Source organism: Macaca mulatta, chromosome 14 (genome assembly GCF_049350105.2).
Source record: "Macaca mulatta isolate MMU2019108-1 chromosome 14, T2T-MMU8v2.0, whole genome shotgun sequence".
NCBI lineage: Eukaryota > Metazoa > Chordata > Mammalia > Primates > Cercopithecidae > Macaca > Macaca mulatta.
Window position 1 is genome coordinate 25,085,810 of NC_133419.1, and position 18,715 is coordinate 25,104,524.

The window sequence follows — 18,715 nt, forward strand, 5'->3', positions numbered from 1 at the left end:
CCATTGAGTCTGACTTCTCAGTTTATGCACTTTATCTCTATACTACACTATGAATGTAAAACACTGCATGGCAAGGGAAGAGATGAAGCAAAATAGCTGAATAGAATTTTCTAGTGATTGTCTCTCCAAAAAGAACACCAGATTGAACAACTATATACAAAAGAAAGCACATTTGTAAGAGTCAAAAATCAGGTTAGTGATCACAGTACTTGATTTTAACATCACAACAAGGTAAGAGGCACCAAATAGAGGAAAGAAAGTCTTGAATTGCCTATACCACCCCTTCACCATCCCTCAGCAGCACAGCATGGGGCAGAGAGAGAATCTGTGCTTGCGGAGGGAAAATGCATTGAGTGTGTAACTTAATTGGAATTCAGTGCTGCCCTGTCACAGCAAAAAGCAGCACAGGGAAGAATTCAGCTGGTGCCCATGGAGGAAGCATTTATGACACTGCTACCCAGAAGGGAATTGTCCATCTCAGTGGTAGAAAATTGAGTTCCATTTAGCCCTACCACCATAGGTTAAAGCGCTCTGGCTTCCTAAATAAACTTGAAAGGCAGTTTAGGCTACAAGGGTTGTAATTCCTGGGCAAGTCCTGATGCTGCCGTGGGCTCAGAGCCAGCAGACTTGGGATACATGTAATTTAGTGAGACACCAGCAGCGGTAGCTAAGGGAGTGCTTGTGTCACCCCTCTCCCAACCCAAAGCAGTGCAGCTTGCAGCTCCAGGGGAGACTCCTTCATTTTTCATGAGAAGAGAAGAGAAGAGAATAAAGAGGACTTTGTCTTGCAATTTGGAAACCAGCTCAGTCACAGTAGAATAGGACATCAGGGCCTATTCTGTCTATAGACTCTGATTCTGGCTGTAGGCTGAATATAGCCTTAAAGGCTAAGGGACCCCTCCTTCCAGACCCCTCCTTCCAGGCACTAGCTCCTGGATGTTTATAAATACACACTGCCCTGAAAAGAAGAACCCAGTCCTGGCAGGATTTAGCACCCGTTGATTAAGCAGCCTTAGGGACTTGAATAAACATCAGTGGCACACCGACAGTACTCCCCATGGGCCTGGGGAAGGACCCAAGGCTATGCTGGCTTCAGCACATTCCTAGCTATGGTAGCTATGGACAAAGATTCCTTCTGCTTGCAGAAAGGAGGTGGAAGAGTAAAGGGGGCTTTGTCTTAGAGCTTGGGTACCAGCTTGGCCACAGTAGGGTAGAGCACCAAATGGGCTCCTAGATTCCTCACGTTCAGACCTTGGCTCCTGAGAAGCACTTTTGAACCCACCCTGGGCCACAAGGAAGCCCACTGTCCTGAAAGGGGAGACCCAGGCCTAGCAGCATTCATGACAAGCTGATTAAAGAGCCCTTGGGTCTTGGATGGACATTGGCAGTAGCCAGGCCATATTTGCCATGGGCCTGGGGCAGCAGTGGCCATGAGGAGAGACTCCTTCTGCTTGAAGAAAGGAGAATAAAGGATAGGAAGAACTTTGTCTTGCAGCTTGGGTGCCAGCTCAGCTACATTAGAATACAGCACCAAGTAATTTCCTTAGTTTCCCAAGTCCAGGCGCTGGCTCCCAGATAATATTTCTGGCTCTAACTGGAGCCAGCAGGGAGCTCATTTCCCTGAAAGGAAGGACATAAGCCTGCCTGGATTTGCCACCTGCTGACTGAAGAGCCCTACACTGGCAGGAGCCAAGCAATGGTTGCCAGAGGTTTTGGATGAAACCCAGTGCAGTCTCAGTGGTGGTGGTCACAGGGGTGCTTGTGTCACCCCTCCCGGAGCTCCAGGCAGCTCAGCATGGAGAGAGAGACTCTATTTGTTTAGGGTAAAGTAACGGTAGAGAAAAAAAGACTCTGCCTCATAATTCAGGGAATTCTAATGGATCTTATTGAAGATGACCAATATGGTAACTCCTTGAGTCTGCAAGAGTCACCTAATTACTGGATTTAGGATGTCCTTTTATGCAGATAGAAATGCAGCGACCAAAGACTTAGATCACAACGCTCAATTATCTTTGAATACTTGGAAACCATTTCTAATACAGATGGGTGGAAACAGGCCCAGGCTACAAAGGCTACAATAAATACCTAACTCTTCAATGCCTAGACATCAAAGAACATTATGAGCATGAAGACCATCCAGGAAAACGTGACCTCACTGAACAAAATAAATAAGGTGCCAGTGACCTAACCTGGTGTGACAGAGGATTCAGAACAACTGTTTAGAGGAAGCACAATAAAATTCAAGATCACACACAGAAGTAATTCAAAATCCTATCAAATAAATTTAACAAAGAGGTTGAAATAATTTTTTTGAGACAGAGCCTCGCTGTATCGCCCAGGCTGGTGTGCACTGTCGTGATCTCGGCTCACTGTAATGCCCACCTTCCAAGTTCAAGTGATTCTCATGCCTCAGCCTCCCAAGTACCTCGAATTACAGGCGCGTGTCACTGGGCCTGGTTAATTTTTGTATTCTAGAGATGGGGTTTCACCATATTGGCCAGGCTGATCTCAAACTTTTGACCTCAAGTGAACTACTACTTCAGCCTCTCAAAGTGCTAGGATTACAGGCATGAGCCACCGCACCTGGCCTGAAATGATTTTTAAAAATCAAATGAAAATTCTGGACCTGAAAAATGACATAGTAAAAAATGCATTAGTCTCTCAAGAGCAGAATTGATCATGCAGAAGAAAGAATTGGTGACTAGAAACCACCCTATTTAAAAATAGACAAGCAGAGGAGACAAAAGAAGAAAGAATAAAAAAGAGTGAAGTACAACTACAAAACCTAGAAAATAATCTAAAAAGGCAAACCTAAGAGTTGGTGACCTCAAAGAGGAAGTTGAGAGAAACACTGGGGTAGAAAGTTTATTCGAAGGAATAATAATAGAGAACTTCTTATACCTAGAGAAAGATATTAATATTCAAGTACAAGAACATTATAGAACACCAAGAAGATTTAACCCAAAGAAGGCTACCTCAATATATTTAATAATCAAACTCCCAAACATCAAGGATAAAGAAACAATCCCAAGAGCAGCAAAAGAAAAGAAACAAATAACATACAAAGGTGCTCCAATGCATCTGGCATCAGATTTCTCAGCAGAAACCTTACAGGTCGGACAAGAGTGGCATAACACATTAAAAGTGCTGAAGAAAAAACTCTTTTATCTCAGAATAATATATCCAGTGAAAATATCCCTCAAATACGAAGTAGCAGTACTTTCTCAGGCAAACAAAAGCTGAGGGATTTCATCAACATCAAACCTGTCCTGCAGGAAATGCTAAAGGGAGTTCTCCAATCTGAAAGAAAAAGACATTAATGAGTCATAAGAAATCATCTGAAGATATAAAACTTACTACTGACAGTAAGTACACAGACAAACGCAGAATATTATAACACTGTAATTGTGGTGTGCAAACTACTCATATCTTGTCAACTCAAGATAAACCTATCAAAAGCTAATAACCGCAACAACTTATCAAGACATAGTATAATAAGATATGAATAGGAACAACAAAAAGTTTAAAAGTGGAGTGGGTTGAAGTTAATTTGTAAAGATTTTATTAGTTTTCTCTTTGCTTGTTTGTTTGTTATTGCAATTAGTATTGTGTTGTCATCTGTTTAAAATAATGGTCTGTAGGATGTTATTTGCAAGCCTCATAATAACCTCAAATTTAAAAAGCCTACAACAGATCCACAAAAAATAAAAAGCAAGAAATTAAAACAAAGAAGAAAAAAACACCTTCAAAGGAAGAAAGGAAGGAAGGGAGGGAGGGAAGGTAGGAAGGTAGGAAGGAAGGAAGAAAGGAAGGAAGGAAAGAAAGAAGGAAGGAGAAAAAAGAAAGGAACTATAAAACAACCAGAAAACAAATAACAAAATGCAGGAGTCTTTATCAATAATAACTTTGAATGTAAATGGACTAAAATTTCCAGTAAAAGACATAGAGTGGCCAAATGAATAATTTTAAAAAGACCCAAATATTTTTAACCTACAAGAAACACACTTCACCTGTAACATCTATAAAGACATACATAGACTGAAAATAAAAGGATGAAAAAAGATATTCTATGCAAATGAAAACCAAAAAGCAAGAGTAGCTATACTTGTATTAGACGAAACAGACTTCAGTACAAAGCTATACAAAGAGATAAGCAAGGTCATTATATAGTGACAAAGAGGTCAATTCAGCAAGAGGATATAATAATTGTAAATATATATGCACTCAACACTAGATCAACCAGATATATAAAGCAAATATATGTTTCATTAAGAGTAGTCAAGTTTAGTAGTGAAAAAGGGGGAAGAATATAACAAGGAATTCAATATGTAACTGATGGTGATTAATTGAGATAACTGACGGTGATCAATTGAGATAACTGAGTACCCTAGGACTAGCCGAAAGCAAATATTAGAGCTAAAGAGAGAGATAGACCTCAGTACAATGATAGCTGGAGGTTTCAGCATCCCACTTTCAGCCATTGGACAGATCAACCAGACAGAAAACCAACAAAGAAACATTAGACTTAATCTGCACCATAGACCTAAGGGACCTAATAAATATTCACGAATATTTCATCCAGTAGCTGCAGATTGCACATTCTTCTCCTCAGCACACAGATTATTCTCAAGGATAGACCATATGTTTGGCAATAAACAAGTCTTTAAAAAATTCAAAAAAAAAAAAATCGTATCAAGTATCTTATTTGACCGCAATGAAATAAAACTAGAAATCATAACAAGAGAAACATTGGAAACTGTACAAACACATGGAAATTACACAATATGCTCCTGAATGATCAGTGGATCAGTCAAGGATGCCCACTTTCACCATTATTATTGAACATAGTACTGGCAGTCCTACACAGAAAAATCAAACAAGAGAAAGAAACGGCACTTAAATTAGAATGAAAGAAGTAAAAGTATCTTTGTTTGCAGATGATACAATCTTCTATTTGGAAAAATTTGAAGACTCCATCAAAAAAACTATTTAATAAATTCAATAAAGTTGCAGGATACAAAATCAACATATAAAAATCTGTCACATATCTCTATGTCAACAGCAAACAATCTGAAAATAAAATCAAGTAAGTAATCCCATTTGCACTAACTACAAGTGAAAGAAAATACTTAGAAATTAACCAAAGTAGTAAAAGATCTCTACAATGAGAACTGTAAAACATTAATGCACGCACTTGAAGAGAACACAAAAATAAATGGAAAGATATTTCATGTTCATGGATTGGGAGAATCAATATTATTAAAAAGTTCTTACTTTCCAAAGCAATCTATAGATTCAATGCAATCCTAATCAAAATACCAATGGCATTCTTCATAGAAATACGAAAAATAATTCTAAAAGTTACATGGAACCACAAAAGACTAAGAATAGCTAAAGCCATTCTGAGCAAGAAGAGCAAAACTAGAGGAATCATGTTACCGGACTTCAAATTATACTACAGAGCTATAGTAACCAACACAGCATGGTACTGGCATAAAAACAGACACATAGACCAATGGACTAGAATTTCCATTTATTTTTGGAAACAAATCCATACTTCTGCAGTGAACCCATTTTAAGGTACCAAGAACAGACACTGGGGAAAGGACAGCCTCTTCAATAAATGGTGCTGGGAAAATGGAATATCCATATGCAGAAGAATAAATCTAGACCCCTGTCTCTTCAGCACATGCAAAATCAAATCAGAATGGATTAAAGACTTAAATATAAGACCTCAAGCTATGAAATTACTAAAAGAAAATACTGGGGACATGCTTCAGGACATCAGTCTGGGCAAAGATTTTTTGAGTAATATCCTAAAAGCATAAGGCAACCAAGCAAAAATAGACAAATGAAATTATAAATGAAGTTAAATAGTTTCTACACAGCAAGGAAAACAATCATCAAATTGAAGAGAAAACCCATATAATTGGAGAAAACATTTGCAAACTCTACATCTGACAAGGGATTAATAACCAGAATATATAAGGAGGTCAAAGAACACAATAGGAAAAAAAATCTTATAATCTGATTTTAAAATGGGCAAAAGATCTGAATAGACGTTGCTCAGAATGTCTGAGATTGTGTCAGAATAGCACACAAATGGCAAACAAGTGTATAAAAAAGTCCCTAACATCATTGATCATCAGAGAAATGCAAATCAAAATTACAATGAAATGTCATCTCATTCCAGTCAAAAGGACTTTTATCCAAAAGACAGGCAATAATAAATGCTGACAAGAATGTGGAGAAAAGGGAATCCCATTCAGTGGTGTTTGGAATGTAAATTAGTACAGTCACTATATATAACAGTATGGAGGTTTCTCAATAAACTAAAAATAGAACTATCATATAATCTGGCCATTCCACTACTGGGCAAATATGCTCCACAAAAGGAAATCAGTATATTGAAGAAATATCTTCACTCCCATGTTAATTGCAGCACTATTCAAAATAGCCAAGATTTGGAAACAACCGAAGTGTTCACCAACAGATGAATGGATAAGGAAAATGTGGTACATATATACAATGGAGTACTCTTCAGCCATAAAAAAAAATAGATTCTGTCATTTGTAGCAACATGGATGGAACTGGAGGTCTTTATGTTAATGTGAAATAAGCCAGACACAGAAAGACAAACTTTTGCATGTTCTCACTCATTTGTAGCTGCTACAAATTAAAGCAATTGAACTCATGGAGACAGAGAGTACAATGATGGTTACCAGAGTCTGGGAAGGGTATTTGTGGAGGAAGGGAGTGGGGATGACTAATAGATTAAAAATTTAGTTAGATAGAATGAATAAAATCTGGTGTTTGATAGCATAACAGGCTGACAATAATTTATTGTATGTTTTAAAATAACTGAAAGAGTATAATTGGAATGTTTGTAACACAAAAAATAATAAATGCTCGAGGTGATGGATACTCCATTTACCCTGATATGATTATTATGCATTATATGCCTGTTTCAAAGTATCTCATATACCCCATAAATATATATACCTACTATGTGCACATAAAAATAAAAAATTAAATACACTGAATAGTAAGTACTCAATAAATTTTAGCTATTGTTAACATTTAAAAAGGCATTTCCCTCATTGCTTCTCTGTCTTCCTCTGTTCTTTCTCTGTTTTATCTCACTTCTCACACAAACTTTACTTCATGTCTTTACTAGGTCTTTATGTGTCGCATAAGAAGCGATATTTTTAAAATTATTATAGTTTCCATCATACATTGAAATCATTAGAAAGAGTTACAGATTTGGATTGTCACATCTTTTAGTTTTCATGGGTTTTGGTGAAGAAGGCAGGGCAGAGGCTCATTAGCTGTTATCTAAGATGCTGGGAGCAGAGGTAGGCATGCAGGTCATAAGAATGTCCCCGTAACTACTACAAATGAAAATAAGTCTATAAAGAGCAAGAGTGACAGCAACAGTGGAGTAATGTAGTTGTTTCATTTCTTCCTTGAGTTTATACCAGTGCATGTGATTTTGGACTTAAATGTGAGAGACAAGCTTAGGTGTGCCTCTTGTGAAATGTAGAACCTCTGGGAAAGTAAATATACTAAGTCTGTTTCTTCAACAATAAAATGTAAATAGTCGTAATAATATTTTTTTTCTGACTTGAGGTGATACATGCATACTTTTTTTATTGTGCTTCACAGATTTTGGGTTTTTTTTTTTAAACAAATTGAAGGTTTATAGCAAGTCTGCATTGAGCAAGTCTAGCAAGCACTGTTTTTCCAGAAGCATGTGTTCATGTCTCTGTGTCACATTTTCATAATTCCCACAATGTTTCAAACACTATTATTATTACTATTATTAAATCTGTTATGGTGCTCTGTGTTCTTTGATGTTACTATTGTTAATTGTTTTTGGGTACCTTGAACCATGCCCGTGTAACACATTTAATCCAGAAATGTTGTGTATATTCTGACTGCTGCAACAACTGGTCATATCTCTCCCTTTTTTGGGGCCTCCCAATTTCTTAAGAGACAACAATATTGAAACTAAGCCAGTAAGCAACCCTACAATGCCCTTTAAAATGTTTTCAAATGGGCCGGGTGCAATGGCTCACACCTGTAATCCCAGCACTTTAGGAGGCTGAGGCACCTCCTTTAGGAGGTAGATCACCTGAGGTTGGGACTTGGAGGCCAGTCTGACCAACATGGAGAAACCCCATCAGTGACAGATTGGATTAAGAAAATGTGGCACATATACACCATGGAATACTATGCAGCCATAAAAAAGGATGAGTTTGTGTCCTTTGTAGGGACATGGATGCAGCTGGAAACCATCATTCTCAGCAAACTATCACAAGAACAGAAAACAAAACACCGCATGTTCTCACTCATAGGTGGGAACTGAACAATGAGATCACTTGGACTCGGGAAGGGGAACATCACACACCGGGGCCTATCATGGGGAGGGGGGAGGGGGGAGGGATTGCATTGGGAGTTATACCTGATGTAAATGACGAGTTGATGGGTGCAGCACACCAACATGGCACAAGTATACATATGTAACAAACCTGCACATTATGCACATGTACCCTACAACTTAAAGTATAATAATAATAAATAAATTAAAAAAAAAAAAAAGAAACCCCATCTCTACTAAAAATACAAAATCAGCCAGTGAGGGTGGTGCATGCCTGTAATCCCAGCTACTCAGGAGGCTGAGGCAGGAGAATTTCTTGAACCCAGGAGGCAGAAGTTGCGCTGAGCCAAGATTGCACCATTGCAATCCAGCCTGGGCAACAAGAGCGAAACTCCATCTCAAAAAAATAAAATAAATATTTTCAAATGAAAGGAAGTGTTGCACATCTCTCACATTAAATCAAAAGCTAGAAATGACTAAGCTTAGTAAGGAAGGCACAAAGCCATACATTTAGCCAAGTTGTGAAATCAAAGAAAAAAATTCTGAAGAAAATTAAAAGTGAGACTTCAGTGAACACATGAATGATAGGAAAGCAAAACAGCCTGTTGCCAATATGAAGAAAGTTTTAGTGGTCTGGATAGACCAAACCAGCTGCAACATTTTCTTAAGCCAAAGCCTAATGTAGTGAAGGCTAAGAAAGGTGAGGAAATTGTAGGAGAAAAGTTTCAAGCTAGTAGAGGTTAGTTCATAAGGTTTAGGAAAACTACCAAATCCACAACATAAAAGTATAAGGTGAAGCAGCAAGTGCTGATGTACGAGCTGCAGCAATTTATTCAGAAAATCTAGCTAAGATGACTGATGAAGGTGGCTACAGTAAAAAACAAATTGTCCAAGTAGACAAACAACCTTCTCTTGGAAGAAGATCCCATCTAAGACTTTCATAGCAAGAGAGGAGAAGTCAATGCCTGGCTTCAAAGCTTGAAAGAATAGGCCGACTCTTATTAGGAGTTAATGCAGCCGGTGGCTTTAGGTTGAAGTCAATACTCATTTACCTTTCTGCAGATCCTAGGACCCTTAAGAATTATGCTAAATCCACTCTGCCTGTGCTTCATTAATGGAATGACAAAGCCTGGATGACAGCACATCTATTTATAGTATGGCTTGCTGAATATTTCAAATCCATTCTTGAAATCTGCTCAGAAAAAAAAAAAAAACTATTTTTTTAAACACTACTACTCATTGACAATGTACTTTGTCACTCAAGAGCTCTGATGAAGACATGCAAAGAGATTCATGTTGTTTGCTTTTAAAAAAACGTTTAAGTTCAGGTGCACATGTGCAGGTTTGTTACATAGGTAAACTTATGTCATGGGGATTTGTTGTACAGATTATTTCATCACCCAGGTATTAAGCCTAGTACCCATTAATTACTTTCCCTGATCCTCTCACTCCTATTTCCACCCTCTGATAGGCCTCAGTGTCTGTTTTTCCCCTCTCTGTGTCCATGTGTTCTCATCATTTAGCTGCGACTTATAAGTGAGAGCATGCACTATTTAATTTTCTATTACTGTGTTAGTTTGCTAAGAATAATGGCCTCCAGCTCCTTCTATGTCCCTGCAAAGGATATGATCTCATTCATTTTTATGGCTGCCCAGTATTCCATGGTGTATGTGTATCACATTTATCCAGTCTATTATTGATGGGCATTTAGGTTGATTCCATGTCTTTGCTATTGTGAACAGTGGTACAATGAACATACACATGCATGTGTCTTTATAACAGAGAATAATTTATATTCCTTCGGGTATATACCCAGTAATGGGATTTCTGGGTGAAACGGTATTTCAGTCTTTAGCTCTTTGAGGAATCATCACACTGTCTTCTGCAATGGTTGAACTAATTTACACTCCCACCAACAGTGTATAAGCATTCCTTTTTCTCCACAACCTTGCTGGCATCTGTTATTTTTTATCTTTTTAATAACAGCCATTCTGACTGGTGTGAGGTGGTGTCTCATTGTGTTTTTGATTTTCATTTCTCTAATGATTGGTGATGTTGAGCTGTTTTTCATATGCTCGTTGGCCTCATATATGTATTCTTTTAAGAAGTGTCTGTTCATATCTTTTGCCCACTTTTTAATGGTGTTGTTTGGTTTTTCCTTGTGCATTTGTTTAAGTTCCTAATAGATGCTGAATATTACACCTTTGTCCATCACATAGTTTGCAAAATTTTTCTTCCATTCTGTAGGTTGACTGTTTACTCTTTTGATAGTTTCTTTCAAAGAAGAAGTATCTCTTTCGTTTAACTACATCCCACTTGTTAATTTTTGGTTGTGTTGCAATTGCTTTTGGCATCCTCATCATGAAATTTTTGCCTGGTCCTACAACCAGAATGGTAATTCCTATGTTATTTTTCAGGGTTTTTATAGTTGTAGGTATTACATTTAAGTATTTAATTTATTTTGAGTTGATTTTTTGTATATGGCATAAGGAAGGGGTCCAGTTTCAATCTTCTGCATATGGCTAGCCAGTTCTCCCAGCACCATTTATTAAATAGGAAATCCTTTTTCCATTGCTTGTTTCTGTCTGCTTTGTCAAAGATCAGATGGTTGTATGAATATGGCATTATTTCTGTGCTTTCTATTCCATTCTATTGGTCTGTGTAACTGTTTTTGTACCAGTATCATGCTGTTTTGGTTACTGTAGCCTTGTAGTGTAGTTTGAAGACAGGTAATGTGATGCCTCCAGCTTTGTTTATTTTGCTTAGGATTGTCTTGACTATTTGAGATCTTTTTTGGTTCCATATGAATTTTAGAATAGTATTTTTGAATTCTGTGAAGAATGTCATTGATAGCTTCATAGAATGGCATTGAATCTATAAATTACTTTGGGCAGTGTGGCCAGTGTGACAATATTGATTCTTCTGCCTATCTATGAGCAAGTAATGTTTTTCTATTTGTTTGTATCATCTCCAATATCTTTGAGCAGCGTTTTGTAATTCTTATTGTAGATATCTTTTATCGCACTGGTTAGCTGTATTCCTAGGTATTTTATTCTCTTTGTGGCTCTTGTGAATGGGATTGCATTCTTGATTTGGCTCTCAGCTTACATGTTCTTCATGTACAGGAGTACTACTGATTTTTTACACTGATTTTGTATCCTGAAACTTTGTTGAAGTTGTTCATCAGATCAAGGAGCTTTTGGGCAGAGACTATGGGGATTTGTAAGTATAGAATTATATTGTCTGCAAACAGTGGTAGTTTGACTTTCTCTTTTCCTACTTGAATGCATTTTCTTTCTTTCTTTTGCTGGATTGCTCAGGCCAGGCCTTCCAGTACAGTATTGAATAGTAGTGGTAAGAGAGGGCATCCTTCACTTGTTCTGGTTTTTAAGGGAAATGCTTTTACTTTTTGCCCATTCAGTATGATGTTGGCTGTGGGTTATCATAGACAGCTCTTATTATTTTGAAGTATATTCTTTTAATACCTAGTTTGTTGAGTGTTGACATAAAGGAATGTTGAATTTTACTGGAAGCCTTTTCTGCATCTATTGAGATAATCATTTGGTTTTTGTTTTTGGTTCTGTTTATATGATAAATCACATTAATTGATTTGCATATGTTGAACCAACCTTGCATGCCAGGGATAAAGCCTACTTGATCATGGTGGATTCACTTTTTAATGTGCTGCTGGGTTTGGTTTGCTAGTATCTTGTTGATGATTTTTGCATGTATGTTCATCAAGAATGTTGGCTTAAAGTTTTCTTTTTTGTTGTATCTCTGCCAGGTTTTGGTATCAAGATGATGCTGGCCTCACAGAATGAGTTAGGGAGGAGTACCTCCTCCTCAATTTTTTCAGAATCATTTCAGAAGAAATGGCACCAGCTCTTCTTTATACATCTGGTAGAATTTGGTTGTAAATGCACCTGGTCCTGGGCTTTTTTTGGTTTGCAGGCTTTTTATTACTGATTCAATTTTGAAACTTATTATTGGTCGTCTCAGAGATTCAACTTCTTCCAAGTTTAGTCTTCAGAGGTTATATGTCTCTAGGAATTCATCAATTTCTTCTAGGTTTTCTAGCTTGTGTGCATGGAGGTGTTCTTAGTAGTCTCTGAGACCTTTTTGTATTTCTATGGCATCAGTGGTAATGTCCCCTTTGCCATTTCTAATTATGTTTATTTGGATCTTCTCTCTTTTAGTTCTTTATTAGTCTAGCTAACAGTGTATCTCTCTCTCTCTCTTTTTCTTTTTTCAAAAAAACCAACTCCTGGATTCGTTGTTCTTTTGTAAGTTTTTTTGTCTAGAATTTAGAGATCTTTATATATCACTTCACATTAAAAACATATTGGTTTTGAATATTGTATGTTCTCACTTATAAGTGGGAGCTAAACAATGACAACACATGGACCAAAGAGGGGAACAAAGGACATCGGGGTCTATTTGAGGGTGGAGATTGGGAAGTAGAAGAAGATGAAATAAAATACCCATCAGGTACTATGCTTATAACATGGGTGACTGAATAGTCTGTATACCAAATTGCCACGACCTAAAGTTTACCTAAAAATCAATCCTGCATATGTACCACTAAATCAAAAATTAATGTGTATATATATATATAAATTTTAGTGCTTAATAGCATCTTCATCATACGGATGTCAAGTAATTTGTTTATTCAGTCTCTTATTGATAGACTTAGGTTAATTCCAGATTTCTGCTATCCAAATATTGCTTCATTATGTACCTAAGGTTACATTCTTAGCAAACATGTCAAAGTATATATATATATATATAAGCTGAGTTCCACTAATATGAATTTCCAATGGTAGTGAGTCAGTTTATATATAATCTCTTCAATTGTGTAGTATTTACTCATTCCCTCAGTAACCATTTTATGAGCTCCTATTAAGTGTTAGGCATTACGTTAGGAAAAAAAAAAAATATATATATATATATATATATATATAGTAGCAAGTTAGAGAAACATTACTACTATACTTATGGAGCCCACTTTTAATTTGACAAAAAAATAGACAATAAAGAAAAATAGATGGAGAGATGACTAGACTAAAATATGGATGAATGAATGGATAAATATGTAGGTAGGTAGATAGATAAATACATAAATGTAAAGGAAAATTACATAGTATGATTAGCAATATGTAGTATATATGGGGTAGTAGAATAGACAGTAACTGGGAAAAGAGAATTAAAGCAAATGCTTGTTCTGAAAAGGTGCTTTTAATGAGACTTCAAAAAGCAAAGTACAAAACTGATCACATCAAAAAGAACATTACAAAACTGATTGTGCCAGCAAATGTTTCATTAGTATTATTTTTCTTTAAAGCAGTTCTTTATGTTGTATAATTTTTATGTGTTTTAATCATTTGCTTTTATTTTTCTACCAAGTGGTTCTCCATCTTCTTTACCTGTTTTCTACTGAACTGCAGATATTTTCCTCATTGATTTATGAGATATAAGCCTTTACTTTTCTTCATTTGTTTGTTTTGTTTTTTGAGACGGAATTTCACTCTGCCACCAGGCTGGAGTACAGTGGTGCAATCTTGGCTCACTGCAATCTCCACCTCCCGGGTTCAAGGGATCCTCCTGCCTCAGCCTCCCGAGTAGCTGGGACTACAGGCACATGCCACCATGCCCAGCTAATTTTTTGTATTTTTGGTAGAGATGAGTTTCACCATGTTGGCCAGGATGGTCTCGATCTGTTGACCTCAAGATCCACTCACCTCAGCCTCCCAAAGTGCTGGGATTACAGGCATGAGCCACCGCACCTGGCCACCTTTACTTTTCTAAATGATTAAACTGAATTATCAAATTGCTCTAAAATTTATACATTAATATTTGGGGAAAAACTGAAGATGTTTAATTTTTCATAATAATACTCTAGAATTTGACAACCATATGACTTGGCTACAGATAAACTTTGCTGTATTTTCTTTAAAAAGACTTTTTTTTTTTGAGAAAAAGTGCCAGTAACATAATCTCTATCAACATACAAAGCACAGCACTGAGCTATGATTTACAAAGAAAACCACAGAAAAATCTCTATAATAAGGATCAAATATTTAGTATGTCATACCACATTTTCTAAGCACAAGGAACATCAATTTATATTTCTTTCTAGAATTGAACCCCAACCTTGCCACTCACTCAGGCAAAGGCAAGTTGAGATATGAAAAGTGATGTATCAACTGTGATGACTATCTTCTTTTCTGTTTTTTGAACTCTGAAAGATGATAAGACAAAGAAATTAATATAAATTTGAAAGTTTTTTATAGTTCATATATTTTAAGTGGGAAAGAAATGAGAAATATCAAACATCACTTCATTTTAGGGTTTTTGACTGTTGAGGCTCCTTTCAACAGCCTTTGATGTTATGATGCCAGCAGACAACTTTCAATAGAGCCTTGGCAAGTCCAAGGTTTCCTTAGTTTATTTTGTGCTACACTCCCCACCAAAACATGACATCTAACAGAACTATATGGATTGTGAGGCTGAGACTACTGGTAGAATGTTGACCTTCAAATCTTCACCCATGGTGGATAAGTGACTACATGAGCTTAATTTTTGGTTTCTGTCATTCAAAATTTATTTTTTTATTTGCTCCTCTGCATTTAGAAAAGACATATCCCTTTGTCCTTAGTGATCAGAAACCAGAATAAACAGACCTGATATTTAACCTCAGCTCTGCTATTCAGTAATATCATTGTATTACATAATGATACATGTATAATTGAATAATTTATCTGATCTTCAATATCTTGATTTTGTAAAATAGCTACAAAATTCCTATATTGTGGAATTGTGAGAATTAAATGAAAGAATGTTGTACCACACTTGTCAGAGTACCTGCACACAGCATTGATAAAGGTTATTATTACTTTTATCACATTTATTGCATTTTATACTTACACATATTAATACTATATTCCAAATGTATCCCCTATCCCCAGTCCCCAATACACATACATTCCTCATTCCCAGTGTATTTAGAGAAGAGGAATTTTTAACGAGCAAGGTTGGTAAAAGTAGTTATGTGACTACGTTATAATTCAACACTGTTAGTTTTCTGGTTTTTTCTTCTATTTTCTACAGGAAAGGGATGCAAAAAAAAAGTACTAACCAGTATTTTAACTGTACATGACCCATTGGTGAACTTCTCACGTTTTTGGCCATGTGAAAAAAAGAAAAATCAGAATTTCATATGCATTATGGGGTCTTGTTTTGCTTTATTTTAGCCCTAGTTTTTGTATGCTGGAAAATAGGATATAAAGTAGAAATAACCATGTGCTTGGGCAGGATGGGAAGGGGGATAAAGAATACAGGTACTTAGGCAAATTAGAATATACTAGAGCAATGGAAAATATAGACAATTTTAATGAAACTGTTTCTCAATTAAAATTTCTAGCTATTCATTTCAGAACACCATAAGGAAGAATGATAAAAACCATACACCCACACAATCTTTAGATTTTTACTCTCTTGGAACCACATATGCCAAATTTCCAAGTAAATGTCAGTTTCCTTTTTATTCAACATATTAAAATCATCTTTAAATATTATAATTGTCCTAAAACACGAAGTTACTCCTCACTATTGCTCCTTGGAGAAAATTCACAAAATAAAGGAGAGAAGAAATTCATATTATTACAATTGATAAGGTCTTTTCAACTGCCCAGCTGTTCACCTAAAACATGTTCAGTACTAAAAGCAGTACTTTATGATTAACAAAAATTTCCTGCCACAAACCATGTCTAATCACTGGTGACCTTGTTTATACTGGGACCTGTGATAAAAAGGGCTTCCATATACTAAGTATGTTCAACCAGGACAATTCAAATTATATTGCCTGCCTACTTTATGTAAAGTACTGCTCAAGGCATTGGGTAGAAAAGAGAACAATGCAGTCCATATACCTGCTTCCCTAGATTTATATTCTGAAATAGTACAAATTTTAAATCTCTTTAATTCATACAACACCCTTGTGAAGTTAGTTGGTTGATTTTTTTGCCCATTTGAGAAATTAAATGACAGGCTTATATACATTAAGCACCTTGACTAACAGATACAGAGTTCGAGGGTTTTTTTATTCTATAATCCATGTTATTTTTATTATATTGTGGAAAGACAAAGAGTTCTTTATTTTTGGACAACTACTATAGACTGTCCAAAGAAAAGATAGCATACCTGACTACAAACTTGTTTCCTGGGTACAAAGAATTTGCTGATGGCAAAGTGGTATCTATTAATCCTGAGACAATCTAAAGTCTCCAACTCCTGCAGAGTTAGATAATATGTTCCTGGGAGAAATCTAGAGTGCCAAAACACTACCTGTCACACTTGGGCTGTAAAGTTTACCTTAATAAAGAGGAGGAAAAGGTGTGAAAACACCCACTGGTCCTTTGTAACTGGTTACTCATCTTGAAACAGGAAACAGGAAAAGGATGAATGCAGACACGAAGCAAACAGCATTCATCTATGGCTTTCTGGAGGCTTCTAAGTGATGGGATGAGTCATCTCTGCTATACTGTAAATTTCTAACAACAGGAGTCTCCTTCTCTTTTTATAGTCTAGTGACCAGAAACAGAACGAAGCCTTTTCCTACCAGACTCCCCCAAATCTTATTTTTAATGAAGATAACTCTGAATAGATGAGATTCATGTACGGTTTATTCAGAAATGTTGGAGTAAGTTTAGGTAATATTAACAAATTCCCTGCTGTCATTTTCATTTTTAAAAAAATTACTTTCGAAATGATTTCTTCATGAGAATATTACCAAAAGAAGTTTTTCTGAGGAATGAGATTAGTATGAGTGTACAAGATAGTCCTCATATTCATTTCAATGCTGAATTACCATTTTGGTCATATAGATTGCTGCTTTTTTTTTTTTTTTTTTTTTTTTTTTTTTTTTTGAGACGGAGTCTCGCTCTGTCGCCGGGGCTGGAGCGCAGTGGCCGGATCTCAGCTCACTGCAAGCTTCGCCTCCCGGGTTTACGCCATTCTCCTGCCTCAGCCTCCTGTGCAGCTGGGACTACAGGCGCCCGCCACCTCGCCCGGCTAGTTTTTTGTATTTTTTTAGTAGAGACGGGGTTTCACCGTGTTCGCCAGGATGGTCTCGATCTCCTGACCTCGTGATCCGCCCGTCTCGGCCTCCCAAAGTGCTGGGATTACAGGCTTGAGCCACCGTGCCCGGCCAGATTGCTGCTTTTAGAGCACATCAGATTAAAACTTATTTAAAACTTCTGTCCTCTGGAAATCAGTAGCATGTATTCAACAGAACTTTATTTAGTCCTTTGAAATATCCTACAAAAGAGGAAAGACTTCTCTAGTCAATTAAGTTTGATAAATACTCCAAATATTATTTTAACTCATGGAGAGTCATATACATAAAAGCATGCAAAATTCTCTGAACTGCCCCACAGAAGTTGGATCCAACTAATTTTATTTAGTTCAATGACTCCAAAACATATCTTACTACAAAACCCTTTTTCACATTGAACTTATTTACTACCTTTAGAACATGTTCTTTGGAGATATAATTTCAATTGCTATGATAGAAGTCAAGCTGTTTCCAAACAGCCGCATCTTCATATGAACAATATAGTCAAGAGTTGTACTAGTTCCGTGTAAAAGAAAATTTAAAAGCATTTTAGAAAGTATCAATCACAGAAATTAAAAATAGATGTGATAGGGTTTAAGTTTAGAAAATCTAAAACAAGATTTCCACAGTTTGATGAATTATCTCCAGCTTTAGAAAGGTAAGAGTTGTAGGGCATATCTAGGGAACCACATGTAATTATGAATGGATTTAAGAATGATGGTGTCTGCATGTTCTCACTTATAAGTGGGACCTAAATGATGAGAACACATGAACATAGAAGGGAACAACACACACTGGGGCCTATCAGAGGGTGGAGAATGGGAAAAGTGAGAGGACAGGAAAAATAACCAATGGGCACTAGGCTTAATACCTGGGTGATGAAATAATCTGTACAACAAACCCCTATGACACAAGTTTACCTATGTGACACACATGCACAAGTGCCCCTGAATTTAAAACAAACATCAAAAAGAATGATGGTGTCAAACTCAAGTGCTTCTGGGAGAGGAGTAAACAGATTATTTCAGATTATAACCTATTTTAAACTGTTGTCCTTATTTAAAACCTTTGTCCATTTATCATAAAACAACTCTTGCAGATTATTGACTTTATGGTGTATTTATGATCCATTGTTTTGTGACAAATGGACAAAGGTTCTAGGGAGCAAAAACACAGACATAAGAAGACTTAAGCTGCCATTGTGTTGTTTTCAAAGCTACTGT